Here is a 16,892-nt window from a genome sequence, read left to right as displayed (position 1 = left end):
GGATAACCGTAATGACCCAACATCCCCCGGTTGGTTTCACACACACACACACACACACACACACACACACACACACACACACACACACACACACACACACACACATATACACACACACACACACACACACACACACACGTTTGACTAGCTATCCTTGTAAGGACCTTCTCTTGACATAATTATTAATGCAACCAAATAATGCTAGTAACCAGAAATAAGTTAAGGAAATTGGCTTTATTAATATTCAGCTTTTATTTGTGTTAAAAAAGATCAAATAAGTCAAAAGGGAGAGGTCCTAACAGGAATCGTCCAAATGTCCCCACAAGGTTTGGTTCAGAGTCAGATATATGTACCCTTGTGAAGACATATGGTCCCCACAAACACACACACACACACAAACTAATTATTCACACCTGTCTGCCAGATTTAGCACTAAATTAAACCAAGGACATGAAAAAAAGCACATGAGGTATAGATGGAATGGACCTTAAAATTTCCCATAAATCATTTCTGATCAGTTGGAAAAGAAATGTTACATAAATCAAGGTTAAAAAAATGAGGCAGAAGATGTACAGGCACATAGAAATGACTTAATGTTGCAGTGATATAGTAAGGTGTTGGAGAAATTTATCAAAGTAGAACTATAGACATGCTATTCATCATGCAGTCAAACAACTAAATCAGTCAGAAGATGGTGTATTGACCTGACACACTCTTTTTGTAAGGTCATAGAGCTGCTTACTTTCTGTATAGTATTAGTAAGTATGGTAACTTTTCCCAAAAATGAGTAAAACATTAAGAAAAATTACATTTGTCTAAACCTTTTCCAAAAATGGATTCAGGACAGTGTGTCTGAAAGCATATTAAATAAACAGCTACACAGGCTACATTTATCATTTTAATTATAATTTCAATGCTTGTTTGCTCTATGAAAGCATTTGTGCAATATGTGTGTGGAAATTTTTTTTACTTTGTTTCATATAACACTAAAGACATACTGTAGCAACAAAAAGCATTTGTGCAGATAATCTGCTCGGCTCAACAGAAAGCCTTATAGCCTTATAGAAAGAAAAATCCTTATAGCTTAACGTTAAATTGTGAACATGGTATTTAAAGCAGTGCCAGAGAAGCATTTCTGCCATGTTCAACTCTACCTGGCATTGGTGGAGCCTAAAAACAATGACCGACTTTGAAGCTGTGTTTCTGCTGATCAAACTTATATAAATCTAATTATACAGTAATCCCTCGTTTTTAGTTTATCGCGGGCGGGTTTGGAACGTAACCATCGCAATAAACGGAAAAACGCGATATACAGACGCCACTCAAAAAATTGTTTAAGCCGTAAATCATCGTCCAACACACTTTAAACACACACAGAAAACATTTGAAAGAATATAGTGAGGTGAATTTAGAAATACAGTTCACTGTAATCACATTTATTCATTCATTCATTCATTTTCTCCCGCTTATCCGTAATTCGGGTCGCGGGGGCAGCAGTCTAAGCAGGCCCCCGCCTTCGACTGCTGCCCAATCCTCACAGCACCGTCCCTTACGGTCCCTCCTGCAGGTGGTGAGCCCACGGGAAGATCACATTTATTATAAGTAATAATTACTTATAATATTACAGTATACAGGTCTGTTGTAGCGTAGCCTTTGTGTAGTTTCTGAGTTTGTTTATTAGTTGACGTGTCCTATGACGTCAAAAAAGAGGCACATCACCGCATTCTTATCATTTGCTAAATTGTATGTCTAACTTCTGTATGTTTTTTAGTTTATCGTGCTCTCCGCGTGAGAGAGCGAGAAAATTGGCAAAAAAAAGTTAGATATGTGGTAAATGCAATTCCGCAATAAACCGGGGGTGCCAGATTCCAACCGCGGTAAAGCGGGAGATTACTGTATTATATACATAATGAACCAATAGTACATTTCCCTTACAATATTTACATAATTATTTAATATAATTATAAAATAATTACAATATTTATAATATACAATATTGTTTTGCATTGTTTAGATCTTTTGAGTTATCCTTTTTCTTCATTCAAATTTTAGGAATCTGACCGAATTTCAACGTAAAGCCATTATGGTTAAATATTTTCACAATAATATGTGCATTCAGCTTTTTCCTACTCTGCAGTCACCTTGTGACAGCGCAACCATGTCCAAAATGAGTGCGAAGCATCTTCACTACCTCTGACATTTGACCTCACATTTTAGACACACATACCTTTCCAGCAGTTAGTCAAGTACACTCATCTACAAAGCAAACGTGGTCTAATGCAGTGGTCTCCAACCCCTGGGCAGAGGACCGGCACTGGTCCGTGGGTCAATTGGTACTGAGCCGTACAGAAAGAATACATAACTTACATTATTTCCATTTAATTTATTATCTGATTCTGAACAGTTTTATTTTGAAAAATTACCAGATTCTCTCCGCCACATCTGTTTATGACTCACTCTTGATGCATGTGATGATGCCTCGGTCACATGTCTTACCTCCATCCAATACCTTCTTAAAGGGGCTCCGGCTGCTAACACATAATACATTACCGCTAAAATGAAACCCCCAAGCAAGCAAAATAAACAACAAACAACACAGTGGATTCACGTTTATTATTATATTTAGAAAATACCATTTTTATGGTCGTATCATTTTATTTTGTTGTTTTTATCCACCACACCTTAAAGGCCGGTCCGTGAAAATTTTCTGACATTAAACCGATCCGTGGCGCAAAAAAAGGGTGGGGGCCGCTGTAATGCATCTGCTGGACAGTTTGTGTTGAAATCTACGATATTATTAATAAAGAATTTATACTTGCGTTCAACTTGAAAAGTTATCGTTTCCTAACCCAGACCAAAACCTACACATATATTCGAGAACTGTTTTGGACCAAAGAGGAAAATGTCAAAGATATTGAAGGTGAAATTCAGGGTCAGATTTTTTAATCCAAAAGTTTTTTCAGTATTTAATCAGACAACATTGTGCGTATTCATGATTGGTTTTTAAAACTGCTTCAGGGCATCTTCCATCGGATTATGTGAATTATCTGGACCCTAATTTTTAACATTTTAGAGATTATGCATGTTTTTTTATTTAGTGTCTAAACCTTCATCTTTTAACCCTTTTACAATTAACCAATAAAAAAGCAGGGACAGAAAATACAGACTAAAAATGAAGATTGGTTTTTCTTGCTCTTGCCTTTGGTAATATGATGTAATTTAAATACAAGAAGTGATTTAAAAAAAAAAATATATACACAATTATGATGATATAAAGTCTGATACCATAGCAAGCATTTACTTAAACATTTAATAGGCATCTAGTTTATTGTCAATACACTTTATTAGTCCATGAATATAATAAGAATTTTTAAACCTTGCAAAAGCCCACACAATATTATATAATTATGATGTCTTTGTCTTATAAAATCTCATGTATGCTATTATTTTACATTTTTTGAGCAAGTTTCCACATGTATACAATTAAATGTATGCACAAGATGCTAAATTGAGGTCTTGAAAATTGAAATTTTGCCTGGAATGTAGAATGTTTATTGACCTTTAATGGAATCCCATCATTCCACCTTGTGGTATCACCAAGCTGTTCATCAACTAAGGTGACACACTATATGGACAAAAGTATTGGGACAACTGACTGTTCCAGCCATATGTGGTTCTTTCCCAAACTGTTACCACAAAGTGAACATCTAGTGGAACATCTTCCCAGAAGAGTGCAGGTTATTATAAAATGTAGATTAAACTGGATGTTGGATGTTTGGAACTGGATGTTCAAAAAGCACAAACATCTTATGATCAAACAAATCTCATAGTCCGATGTTTAAATAAAAGGTCAAAATCACATAAGACCCCTTTGATTTACTTAAACTCCGCATTTCAATTTCAATTTCGGTGTTTACTACATGTATAGCAGAACTTGTATATAATTTCTTTCTTTTTTCTCAATCAGGAAGCCACTCTTCTGTCAGCTATCAATCATAAGCCATTATGAATGGAAATCCTCAGGCTTGCATAACACGTACTTGTGAGTTTCTGCTTCTTTTTACTGAAGCAGGTCGGCCCTGTCAGTTTCCTTTCCCAGCCTGCACCTCTGCATCTCGTAACAAAACATCTGGAACGGGGCAGCTAAAACAGGGCCCCCTTGGTAAGAAACATGTCCAAACAGTGCTAATAAGAACCAGTTGCATCATTTAGCTGCATGCTGATGAATGAGCGCTGTTTTCGGTGTTCTCAAAGCCGAGGCAGAGACGCAGCGGGGACGTGTGGAGCGTTGGGGACCGAGGATAGACTTTCATTCACAGCACTCGGTGCACTTTCAGTAGGCCGGCTGTCTGTTCAATTAGCGAGCCGTCATCGCAACACACGCAAAGCGTTCACGACACTGCTTAGAAAATCCATATTATAATGCTGGACATTGTTGGGTAATAGAGTTCTGCTTTGGTTTGGGTTTGTAAGGGTTGCACATAAAGAAGGTGGCAAAAAAGGCAAATGAAAATATGTAAAAAACAGAAGGAAGTAACATCAATGAAAACAAAAAACTGAGTTATTCTAATTGTAAATTAATGCGTTAGCAACAATTCTTACAACATTTATTCATTTTCGTGAACATGAAAAAATCACTGTTGCCAACATTATAAACAAATTAAAGTATCACAATAAAATCAAGTATTAAATTTAGCATCTTTTTGTGCAAAAATACTTATACAGCTCTCCATTTTACATCAAACCTCAGTTAAGAGATCAACTAAGATAATGACTAATTGCAGATCACCAATGTTCCCCATCAGCCAATCACTGATCACCATTCTTTCCTAGTGGCTAATTATCGATCAGCCTTATTGCCTAAAACAATCACGGATCACCACCATACTTAACAATTATTAGTTACTATTATTGCCCAACATCCAATCACTGATCCTCAATGTTCCCCAAAACCAACCACTGATCAAAGTGGTTCCAACAATCACTGTCTATAGCTGTTCTCAACAACCAATCACTTATCCCCATTATTCCCAGACATCCAATAATTGAGCACCACTGTATCCAATCATTAATCACTATTATTCCAAAACACCCAAACTTTAAACTCCTTTGTACCCCACATCCAACCACTGATCACGATTATTCCCCAACATCCAATCACTTAACCCCATTGTACCCCACATTCAAGGGCTGATCACCTTTATACCCCACATCCAATCAGTGATCATGATTTTTCCCCAACACTCAATCATAGTGCCCCATTGTAGTCCACATCTAATTTCTTACCAACATTATTCTGCACCATCCAATCATTGAGCTCAATTGTACCTTGAAATTAATCACTGATTACAATTATTACCCAACATCCAATCTTTGAGCCCTATTGTACTCCAGATCCAATAGCTAACCACCATTTTCCCCAAACATCCAATCACTGAGCCACAATGTACCCTATAATCAATCACTGATCATTATTTTAAGCAAAACCTAACAAATTTGCAACTCCGATCTCTGCTGCTCTGTGATTGGTTCCTGACTGTCACATGATCCCTGAGGACCTGATTGAATGTAATCCCTGTAATAAGAGCTGCATTTGTGATTAAATAGTTAGAATTCAGTGCTGCCTGAGTAACTTCTGCAACCGATCCATCTCCGCTGGTGCGTTACATTAAATAATCGAGTTTTGGATAATTCTGCACAAACCCTTTTTTTTCTCCAAAAGGATTATTAGATCATTCATACCAATTTCTGAAGAATTTGTGATGATGAGATTATTATTATTTATTTATTTTTTTGCCTTTCTTTTCGTTTCTGCCTCTCTTTAGCTGTTTCATGCACACATGTTCTGGATTTTGGTCCAGCTGTGAGGTCATGTGTTAGAGTACTGGTTGATGAATGACGGCCATCTGTCCTCACTCGCTGATAACACCGCTCCACCCCTCAAAAAGAAACAAAAAACACAAAAAAGACAGAACAAAAGAAAGAAGGCAAAAAGGCGCTATAGGTGTCACCTCGCGCACAAGTTCCCCGAGAAGAGGATTTCTGTCTTCAAGCAGATGAGCATGTGTGAGTTAGCTTCAGAGCAAGGAAGCAGATGCTAAAACTCAGTGTAGTAATAAGTAGTGTGTGTGTGTGTGTGTGTGTGTGTGTGTGTGTGTGTGTGTGTGTGTGTGTGTGTGTGTGTGTGTGTATGCACGTCATTTAAATGCACCAAGCTGTCAATCACAGTGAGAGGGTAAAAAGAACAAAGGCAGAACAGTGCATATAGAAAAAGACAGCTACCACATTTAAAAGCATCCTATGCAGTTGTCTGCTGGAAAATTCAGGTGTGCCAAAAGTTTGTGGACACCTGAACAAGACTGGTATGTGTTTTTCTATAACAACTGATTCCACCTTTAGTCCCTATTTGCTGTTATAATAACCTCTACACTTCTAGGAAGATGTTCCACTGGAGTTTGGGGTGCATTCAATGTTCCAATTCATCCCAAAGGTGTTTATTAGGGTTGAGGTCAGAGCTCTATAGCAGGTCATTTCAAATCCACTCCAATCCATGGGAAGCATGTTTACGAAGCTGGTTTTGTGCACAGGGGCGTTGTCAAACTGGAACAGATTTATGTTTTCCATCGCATCCAAAGACATTCTATACAACCGTGTAGTACCTCCAAGTTTGGGGACGAATTACATATGGCTGGAAAAGTCAGGTGTCTCAAAACATCTGCTCATATAGTATATGTTTGGCATAATGTTGAAGACTAAATGTATAAATTAGATTTTTAAAAAGTAAATAAAACCTCAAGGTCTTTACAGATCCACTTTCCTTCAATTAAACACAAAGCCACAACAGCTTAGCCTGTATATGACCCAGTGCATCCAGGATCATAAACTTCGTTCGCTTCACACACAGCACTCATTTTCCCCTCTACCCCTTTTGAGGTGAGAGTGTTTACACCGCAGCATCTGGCCCACTCGGACGCTGTACACAAAGCGGCTCGCTTGTGAGTCATGCCGAATTAAGTTTAGCCACGAGTTTCCTGATTGGGCTTTTCTCGTACGCGAGGCGGCTTTCCTCTCCGAACAGAGAAAGCAGAGGAAAACACTCTCCAGTCCAAACACGACATGCAGACGCAAACATCAGAGCCCTGAAGATGCAGCAACATAGACGATGAGTGAGAGCCAGATCCCTTTAAAGCATCACACGCAGGATCAAAGGTTCCAGTTTTTTACTATGAAGTTCCTTTTTCCAGGGAATTGCTTTATTCCTTTTATATCTCAGCATTTATTATTACAAATACAACGTTTCATTTATAATATTAAAATGCATTCATTTTAGAATAAAATGCAAACGTATTTTATTTACTGTGTAAAATAATATTTACATTTAATGTTCTGGAATTTCCGCAAAACAAGTTCCCCTTATTGCTGTTCTATCAGCTATAAACCGTCGCTCCCTCACCATCGTATCTCTGTTTTTTTGTTTATTAAATGTAATAAATATATACAAGGACAATAATAATGCAGTTCGTCATGTTCCTGAGAAATCTCTGAGAAATATAAACTCGTGTGGTAAATATTTTCCTGTCTAGGGAAACTAAAAAATGCAGCTTTATCTCGGATACAAGGCACTCACACTGAAAAAAGGTATTGGGTCATATGTGGTTCTTCACCAAACTGTTACCACAAAAATGGTAACACACACTAGTAAAAGATGTCGTTGGATGCAGTAACATGAAATCTTCCCTTCGCTTGAACATGGAGACCCAAACCTGTTCCAGCATGACAATGTGTGCACAAAGTCAGCTCCATGAACAGATGCTTTACATGAAAAAGTTCTTCTGCTATGGAGCTTCAACCCTTTGAACACCTTTGGGATGAATCTGAATGCTGACTGCACCCCAGACCTCACCATCAGAATCTGACTTTATTTACACCCTAGAGCACAAATCTCTACAAGCACAAACCAAAATCTAGAGAAACATCTTCCCAGAAGAGTGGAGATTCAACAGCATATTGGGAAGTAAATGTGGAATGGGATGTTTGAAAATCACATACCACTCATATGGACAGTAGTCCACAAACTTTTGTCCATATTTTTATGACCAAACTCTTGATGTCACCCATATGAGGATGGGTTCCCCTTTGAGTCTGGTTCCTCTCAAGGTTTCTTCCTCATATCATCTAAGGGAGTTTTTCCTTGCCACTGTCGCCACGGCTGCTCATCAGGAACAAACGCACACCATTCACCTTCACTGTTGTTTTCTGTAAAGCTGCTTTGAGACAATGTCTGTTGTGAAAAGCGCTATACAAATAAACTTGACTTGACTTGACATATTGTGTATCCTTTTAAAATATCTGTTTTTATGAATCCATAAGAGTGTGACTTGTTACTATAAAAATGATAATGTTACACAATAATAGTAGTAGTAATAATTATTAAAAAAATAATAAATAAATAAATAAATAAATAAATAAATAATAATAATAATAATAATAATAATAATAATAATAATTGTTATTATTATTATTATTATTATTATTATTATTATTATTATTATTATTATTATTATTATTATTACTTCTACTTTTATATTAATAAAATGACTGCTCTTGATTTTAAATTAATAAAATGATTGCTCTTGATAAATTTACATACATTTTTTGTTTACATATTTAATTAAGACCAATTTGTCCCAAACTCAAACACACACTCGAACTCAAACACACTCAAATACTCTATACAATGCAAACACATTCATGTCTATAGTACCACATTTATTTTAAGTGTAACATTTATTGTGTATATGTTTGCATGTGCACTCGTTGTTTACAAGTTTGTTTGTTTGTTTTTTTGCACATAGTACTGTATAACATATACAGTCAATTTTGTGTATTTGTCCTGCATTGTTTTGTATTGTCTGTTTGCAGTAGGTTGCACACGATGCATTTTATGTGGCGAGGAAAACTTACTTTAGTCCTCAGCTCTGTGTTGTGATTTGTAGCTCTACGTTGTTTTATGTAGCACCAGGGTTCTAGAGAAACGTTGTCTCATTTCCCTGTGTACTGCATCCGCTATATATGGTTGAAATGACAATAAAAGCTTCTTGACTCTCTCTTGTCTCTCTGAATTGTGTTACAATTCAACGTTCTGTACTTTGTACACTAAACTGCTCAAATTCAGGTTTACAGGAACCCAGATTTTATTTTGGATCCTTAAAAAACAAGCCAAAGGTGATGCTGGGATGCTAAACATTGACATGTTGAAGGTAACAGACTCAAAAATGATCTTCTAGTTGACCAGAATATCTCATGGCGTTTCATTCATAATAGATTTTTACCTGTCCATGCTGGAAAGACGTTATAGGCAGCTGGTTTTAATGCACATGAAAGAAATGAACATAAAAAAAAATTAAATTGTCTTAATTGAGTTAAAAGCTGGGATTTCCAGTAAGCATGGCTTAAACAGGCTGCCATAGTTCTCATCCCAGGAATTCTTTAGCCGACTGGGATCACTGGCTGCTGGAACTAATGGCTGTTCTAGGACTGAGATAGGCATCTGCTGCCTGCCTGCCACACGCACACGCCACCAACAAATCACACACACATATACACACATACACACACTCTCGGGGTTAATGGACCGTGATTGGTTCAATCTGTAAAATCTTAAGCAAATCCTCTGCCGTCTCATTAAAACGGCTCTTATCAGGGTCGTAATGTATAATGCATGCGGCCTGAAACGTTAACCATATGTAGGAGACGTAAACAGGTCGGCATAAGCTCCGTGACCACACATGAAACATTACAACGGCAATCAGGAGCTGCCAAAACAGCAGAACACCCCGGAACCATGTGAAGGGAGGAAAAGCTGTTAAAATGTTAGTGTTAATGACGGGCGTGGTACTGAACTGGAGGGTTCTTTTTTAAGTCTGGATCCACGGAAATTTGTAACGCGGATAAAAATAGCAGAGGGGAAATTTTAGGAGGCCTGGGGCCACATAAAAATCTTTCTCTTTTAGGCAATCTCTATGAGATTTGTAGTAATTGCTGTACTGGAAGTTATCCAATCTGATACAAATGAGAAAACTCACCCATCGGTTACATGATCAAACGCAAGAATCATTCAGAATTAACAGAAGAAATCAACATGAGGTTATTTAGTAGGGGAATCACAGCCACTCCAGGCTACTGAAAGACCAAAACACACCCATGTTTGCATCTAACACCAATATTAGATTGAATGCAACTATAAATGGATGAAACAAACATGACTGTGGTTGCAAGAGTGTGATCAGGTATCAGATGTGGGCGGAGAGAAGGCAGGCAAATCGGAAGGTAACACGTTGTGAGGTGGTTAAAGCATTGGACTTTGGATCTGAAGGTTGTGAGTTCAAGTCCCAGCCACACCAAGCTGCCATTCCTGGGGCCCCTGAGTGAGTTTTTATTCCCATAGCTGCTCAGATGTATGAATGAGATGAATGTAAGTCATTGGATGAAGGTGTCTGTTAAATGCCATAGATTGTAATGTAAACGTTGTCTGCCTTGTTATCTCTTTTAAAAAATTTAAAAAAGAACAAAAGAAAAAGTGCCTCCAGTAGTCTTACTTCACACCCTCACATGCTGGGGTCTTTTAATGACATTATTTTAAAAAAATAAAATATGTTTTAATGCAAACCATTGATATTAAAGATGCAAAGAAATAAAGATATAAGATAAAATAGGACTAGAACATGCTGGACCATGCCATTTTTGGAAAACAGGGGTGTGTATCAGGGTCACACAAAATTTAATTATAAAACGATAACGCTATATAATTTTGTTAAGAGTTTTATTATGCAATTATAATATTGCTCTAAATTGTTTATTAGTATATAATAATGCTATTTAATTCTACTGGGTGCACCATAAAACTGAAACTATTAAATCTGCAGTTCAAAAAAGCTTTTATTACATGAATAAATTAAACAGATCTGCATTATTATCATTATTATTATTATTATTATTATTATTATTATTATTATTATTATTATTATTATTATAATATTTCCTGGAGTGAATAAAAATGATTCTGGAAACATAGAGAATGCATGAAACCTGGTGAGGTCAGAAAGACAGAACAGAGAAGTGATCTGCTTCGGTTTCAACCACCAGGTTGCACGAGTAGAAGAACAGTCGTATAAAACCGTCGACTTCGCAGCGTGACGGCGCACGAGTTTAGCTAAAATCATTCACAGCAGTAAAATCAGTCTCATAATAACTCGCTTGGAGCCGTGCTGCATCACAGATCGGGTTTCTGTTTTCTCGCCGGCAAAATCTGCACATCCGAGTGTCTGTAAACCACCGTAGAATTCAGTGCGAAAGTTTGCACACCATTAGAATAAAGAAAATATACACCTTTAAATTTTATGTTGAGGAACATTTTTCCAAAATTGTTTCACAATTTGTAGAGAGACAGTCTTTCACAAGTTGGTGAAGCTCCGCCCATCTTTACTTCTGAGAGACTCTGCCTCTCTAAAATACACCATTTATACTCAATCATCTTACTGACCTTCTGCTAATTAGTCTCATTAGTTGCATAAAATTTCTCAAACTTTTTAATTTTAATAACACTTACTTTTTCCAGACTTTTGTTGCCCCGTCCCAACTTTTTTTAAAGATTAAAAATGGCCTTATTTGTTCCGTGAAAATGGTACATTTCCTTAGTTTAGACATTTGCTATGTTTTCTATGTTCTATTGCGAATAGAATATGGGTTTATGAGATTTTACACAGTCCCAACTTTTTTCATTTACATTTTTTGTATATACAAAAGGCCCACATTTGTCATGTTCCAATGTTATCGGAAGTAAAAACAAATAAGTAGTGAAAAAGACAAGACAGAAATATAGCTGTGGCTAGAATGTCTTTGGAGAGCTGGAAGCTATGAAGCAGACAGAAATTCTTCCTTCCCACATCCCGATTTGTTAGGACTCTATGGTCTGATCTAGCCATCATATAGTACACAGAGCGAAGAGGGTTAAGGGTCTCACTCAAGGACCCAATAGTGGCAGCTCAGTGGTGCTGGGGCTCAAACCCACAATGTTCTGATTAGTCCTAACTTTTGAGCAAGCACTCATTCATGCTGTGTAAACATCCTCCAGGATTCAACCTTAGATTAAAAAACTGCCTCTCAAAGAACAAACATGAGCGATGTGTAAAATCCTCGAGTTATATTAATGTCATGAATGAATAAATCATCATTTGACTGTTAAACCTTAACCAGCTTGTTGTTTACAAAACCAGCATCATGGTTTATTGAGAAGTCCATAATCACAAATGTGGTTGGATTCTCTGCGCTATTTATAAGCATAAATAGCGCAGAGAAATATGCAGCAATTACCGTCTGTAACGTTTTCTTCACACAATGTGACCTTAAAATGTCCTTCTGATGAAGTTTGTGCTCCAAAACACCAAAAAAACTAAACTCAACCTGTACCCAATGTCTCCAGTAGGGGTCTTACCTACCACGTCATTAGCTCCTTATGCTAATGATCACACACACACACACACACACACACACACACACACACACACACACACACACAGCAACATTTCCTGAATTTGGGCCAGTCTGGTCCAGAGGGCTGGTTGTGCATGTGTGTGTGTGTGTGTGGGTCTCCACAGGGGTTGCAGAAGTTCAAGGTTTTATGGGCTGGTACGTCCTGTCCTGACACAACTTCACTCAAGGAACTGTTTCCCGCAGGCTGCCTCTCACCCAACACCCCAACGCCCTGACAACCCAACACGAGAGCGTGAATTTAATTCAGGAGATGTTGAATAAGGATGCATCTGGAGAGCTGGTTTAACACGAGATGCCTCCAAGACCTTAGATTTCAACATTTCCTTTAACTCCAGTCAATAAGATGCAGCGCTGTTCACATTTCCCGTGCTAATCCTAAACCAGCTGCAGGGCCAGATGGATGTTTATAACAATCTCTTCTGAGATGAATCATTAGCAGCATAGGTCAAAGTAAGAGCAGGATCATGACCATGAATAACAAACGCTGTGGTGATGAAGCAAGCTGACCTTTTTCTTCATTATATAATATAATATAATATTACTGAAAATAAATGTAAAAAATACTCCTGAAAACCTCTCAATCCTTCGATTCTCATTAACCATCTTGACCACAAACTAAACCCTTCAGCCAAAACTTGATTGCAGTACGTCTAGATACAGGAACATGCAGCACAACCTTTGAGAAGCGGAGATGTTCTCCTGAATGTTTTCAGGAGAACGTCAATGAGCTCTGGTCTCAGACAAGCGTATTTTTGTTTTCCTTTTAAAGAAGCGTATTTATTGTGTTTTTTCAGAGCTTGTTTCTTCTAGTGATGGCACGACAGCTATTTCGGTATTTGGGTTTTCTATGAATGCCTCAGTACCACACATTTCCACTCCTCAAAACATTGTTCAGATGGTTTATTTAGAAAATATTTCAGGTCTTTGTTCTTTAAAAAAAAAAAGCTCTTATTTCTATTTTATTTATTCCACATCCTATCTCGTTTCGAGTGCTAATTCCAAAACGCTTCACAGAGAGAGATGGAAACAGAGAGGAGACAGCAAAACAGAGAGAAACAGACAAGGAAACACAGAGAGAGAACGAGACTGAGACACATACACTTAAGGAAAGACAGAGATACAGAAGCACACAGTGAGAGATAGAGAGAGACAGAGAGAGAGCGATAGAAAGACACAGAGAGAGAGAGAGAGCGAGAGAGACAGACAGAGAGAGAGAGACAGAGAGAGAGATAGAGAGAGAGAGAGAGAGATAGATAGATAGATAGATAGATAGATAGATAGATAGATAGATAGATAGATAGATAGATAGATAGATAGATAGATAGATAGATAGATAGATAGATAGATAGATAAAGCAAGACAGAGAGAGAGAGATAGATAGATAGTAAAAGACAGAGAGACAGAGAGATAGATAGATAGATAGATAGATAGATAGATAGATAGATAGATAGATAGATAGATAGATAGATAGATAGATAGATAGATAGAGAGAGAGAGAGAGAGAGAGATAGATAGATAGATAGATAGATAGATAGATAGATAGATAGATAGATAGAGAGAGAGAGAGAGAGAGAGAGAGAGAGAGAGAGAGAGAGAGAGAGAGAGAGAGACAGAGACAGAGCGATAGATAGATAGATAGATAGATAGATAGATAGATAGATAGATAGATAGATAGATAGATAGATAGATAGATAGATAGATAGATAGATAGATAGATAGATAGATAGATAGAGAAAGAGAGAGAGAGACCACACACAATTTATGGGACAATTTGGCCACTAATGCATGATGAAGAGTGCAGACTGGACAACGTCATAAATAAACAGGATAAAAAAGACACAGGAAGAGAAGCATCACTACTCAGTTAGAGATGTGAGTTCTTATATTTTATTAACCCCATAACCTTCTAAACTGTTAAAAAATATCCGTGTACATCCTTAGATTTATTTTTATTATTGTACCTAAACTACATAAGTATTATACCACAGTGCTGTTGAATTCTCGATTCTGATTGGTTATTACAAACCCCCAGGGAAATTGTTGAGTTGCAGTTGCTCAAAGTAAAATTATAGTAAAGATTAAGGTAAAATTACAAAAGTTAAATGTAAATAAATAGACATATTAGGTTAAATATTAAGTGAAATTAAATGTGTAGCAGCATAAATCAGATGGCAGAAAAATCAGAGTACGATAATTATTGCATATGTAACTATTATTATTATTATTATTATTATTATTATTATTATTATTATTATTATTATTATTATTGCACTAAAATTATTGCACATTATTTGCCCAAGACATAAACATTATATAAGTGTGCCATGAAAATCTATAACTCTATCTATATCTATATCGTCTATATCTATATCATGGACCAGCTATATCTTGATATGTTTATATATATTATATATCTATGAAGAAAACACCACATCTGCATATTGAAAAAATCGTTTATATCTGAGATACATGAACTTTTTCCTATCAAGGGCAATAACTGAAGTTGATTGGGGGGCGTGAGACGAAAATAAATGTTAAATTATACCAAACATTATATTAAATAAAAGTTGCAATGGATCCTTTTATTTATTATTTTACTTATTTCCATTCAATATAAAATACACACCTCCTCATCTCTGAATACTTTCCTATACTGTAACAGCACATATTTCTTCTTGACTTTTACTTTAGGTTTGGCTTAAATCCATTCAAATCAATTGAGCAATAAACCAGAATAATAATTGTAAAAAAACAAAAAAACAAATAAGATTATAAAACACTATAATTGTGGTGTGTTGTAATTTCTGGCACTATAATATTTTGTAGTCTTGGCTGTGTTATGGAGAACCATAAAATGATGAAGTGAAGATTTAAAACTGGTGGAAGGAAATATGTAAAAGTATCCTGAGCCAAAGCCAAGCTTCGACCTTAAACCTTGGACAGCTGGCCCTACTCCACCCCTTGTCCTTTACACTTCACCCAATGGTGCATGATGTCCTTAACCCTAGTGTCAAGTGACACACAGAGACACACCGAGAACCAACCGAGTGATGTCATGAGAGCCAGTTTTACAATAATATACAGCCGCTACATACCACAAGCTCTTTGTTGCTGATATGTTTTTTCACATTTGGAGACACGTGATGGCTGGAATCCTAACATGGTGCTCATGTTGGCTACAACCGGACATTTCACGACTTTTTCACAACGTGGCCAGGACTTACATACAGCGTGCTTATAAGGAATGAATATACTGTATGTAACACTGCCGCTATTGTTTGCAAAATCACCCGAAAACACCCACACTCTGTTTTTAACGATACAGCCTCCGAATTTCTCAATGTTATATTTGTTCGCCCTGTGGTGGCCTGGCTCTTTCAACTTCGTGCATTCCGGACATTCTTGATGGAGCTACCGCACCGACTGGCACTTCTCAACAAGCCAGAAGAAACAACCCTGTGTGCACATCCCTTTTTGTTCCTGTCTGTCTCCTGTTTATATGAGAAAAGCTCAAGTACACTTCGGTGTCACGCCTTCAAATCAACCCTCCCATCCCTCGACCCTAAATCATATCACAAACTGAAACCCTCACGCTTTTCCTGACAAGTCCCAGTCCCACACAGCACATCCGCTATGGTGAAGGACGTGGGTCAAAAGCATGACACTGGAACTGAAATCTAGACTACAAATTATCAAGGAACATACATTTTATTTCAAGTCAAACAGGCCATGATTTAATCATCCAATGTGTTTTTTATAAGGTTCTGATTATCACTAAGCACTATCAAATCAATATTTTTGAATCAGACATATAATTCCAGGGTCTATGACTCGATCTTGAGCTTGGGTTACTGTCTGTTTATAATTTCATGCCTTTGTCCCTATCCTCGCTTTCATCCCAAAATCAAATAGACACTCCTACATTCATATTGTAACATTTTAAAGCGCTCACCAACAACTCGTCGGTCTGAAAATGTGCGAGAATTAAACAAACGCACTCCTAAAAACTCGTTTTTCTTTTGCCGTTCTGCAAATGTGATTTTTTATTTTTGTATTTTTTCTATAGTCTTCTTGCAAAAGGTGAAATCATGATCATGAATAAAATGTTTGATGTAAAATTTCAAGCTATTAAATGTCTGTGTAAAAAAAAAGTAAAAAAATACATTTGTTGAATTTAGTAAAAAAAAAAAATTTTATTATTTATGATCTTATACCAAAATTGCCATTTTGCACTTGGCCTATGTTTTGACAGAAGTGTACATGTAGATTATTGTAAATTGGCCCTATTAATGGAAAATTAAGTCCAATGTTCATGTAATGAACAAGTGTCCTATACCTTA

At 36.8% G+C, this 16,892-nt stretch overlaps 1 protein-coding gene and 1 long non-coding RNA gene across 3 annotated transcripts in view; one reads left to right on the top strand and one right to left on the bottom strand.

Moving 5' to 3' along the window:
* LOC310736828 overlaps positions 1 to 4,511 on the top strand; it is a 10,173-nt gene extending 5,662 nt beyond the window's left edge. The window contains exons 3-4 of the long non-coding RNA XR_014536680.1: positions 1 to 29; positions 4,070 to 4,511. The exon at positions 1 to 29 is cut by the window's left edge and continues 100 nt beyond it. This is a non-coding gene — a long non-coding RNA (uncharacterized lncRNA). The remainder of the gene's footprint in view (positions 30 to 4,069) is intronic.
* Positions 1 to 16,892, bottom strand: part of col23a1a (collagen type XXIII alpha 1 chain a) — a 126,151-nt gene that overhangs the window by 93,021 nt on the left and 16,238 nt on the right. The window lies entirely within an intron of this gene.

The sequence above is a fragment of the Silurus aristotelis genome (genome assembly GCF_946808225.1).
Source record: "Silurus aristotelis genome assembly, chromosome: 14".
NCBI lineage: Eukaryota > Metazoa > Chordata > Actinopteri > Siluriformes > Siluridae > Silurus > Silurus aristotelis.
This window is presented reverse-complemented; position numbering and strand designations above follow the sequence as displayed.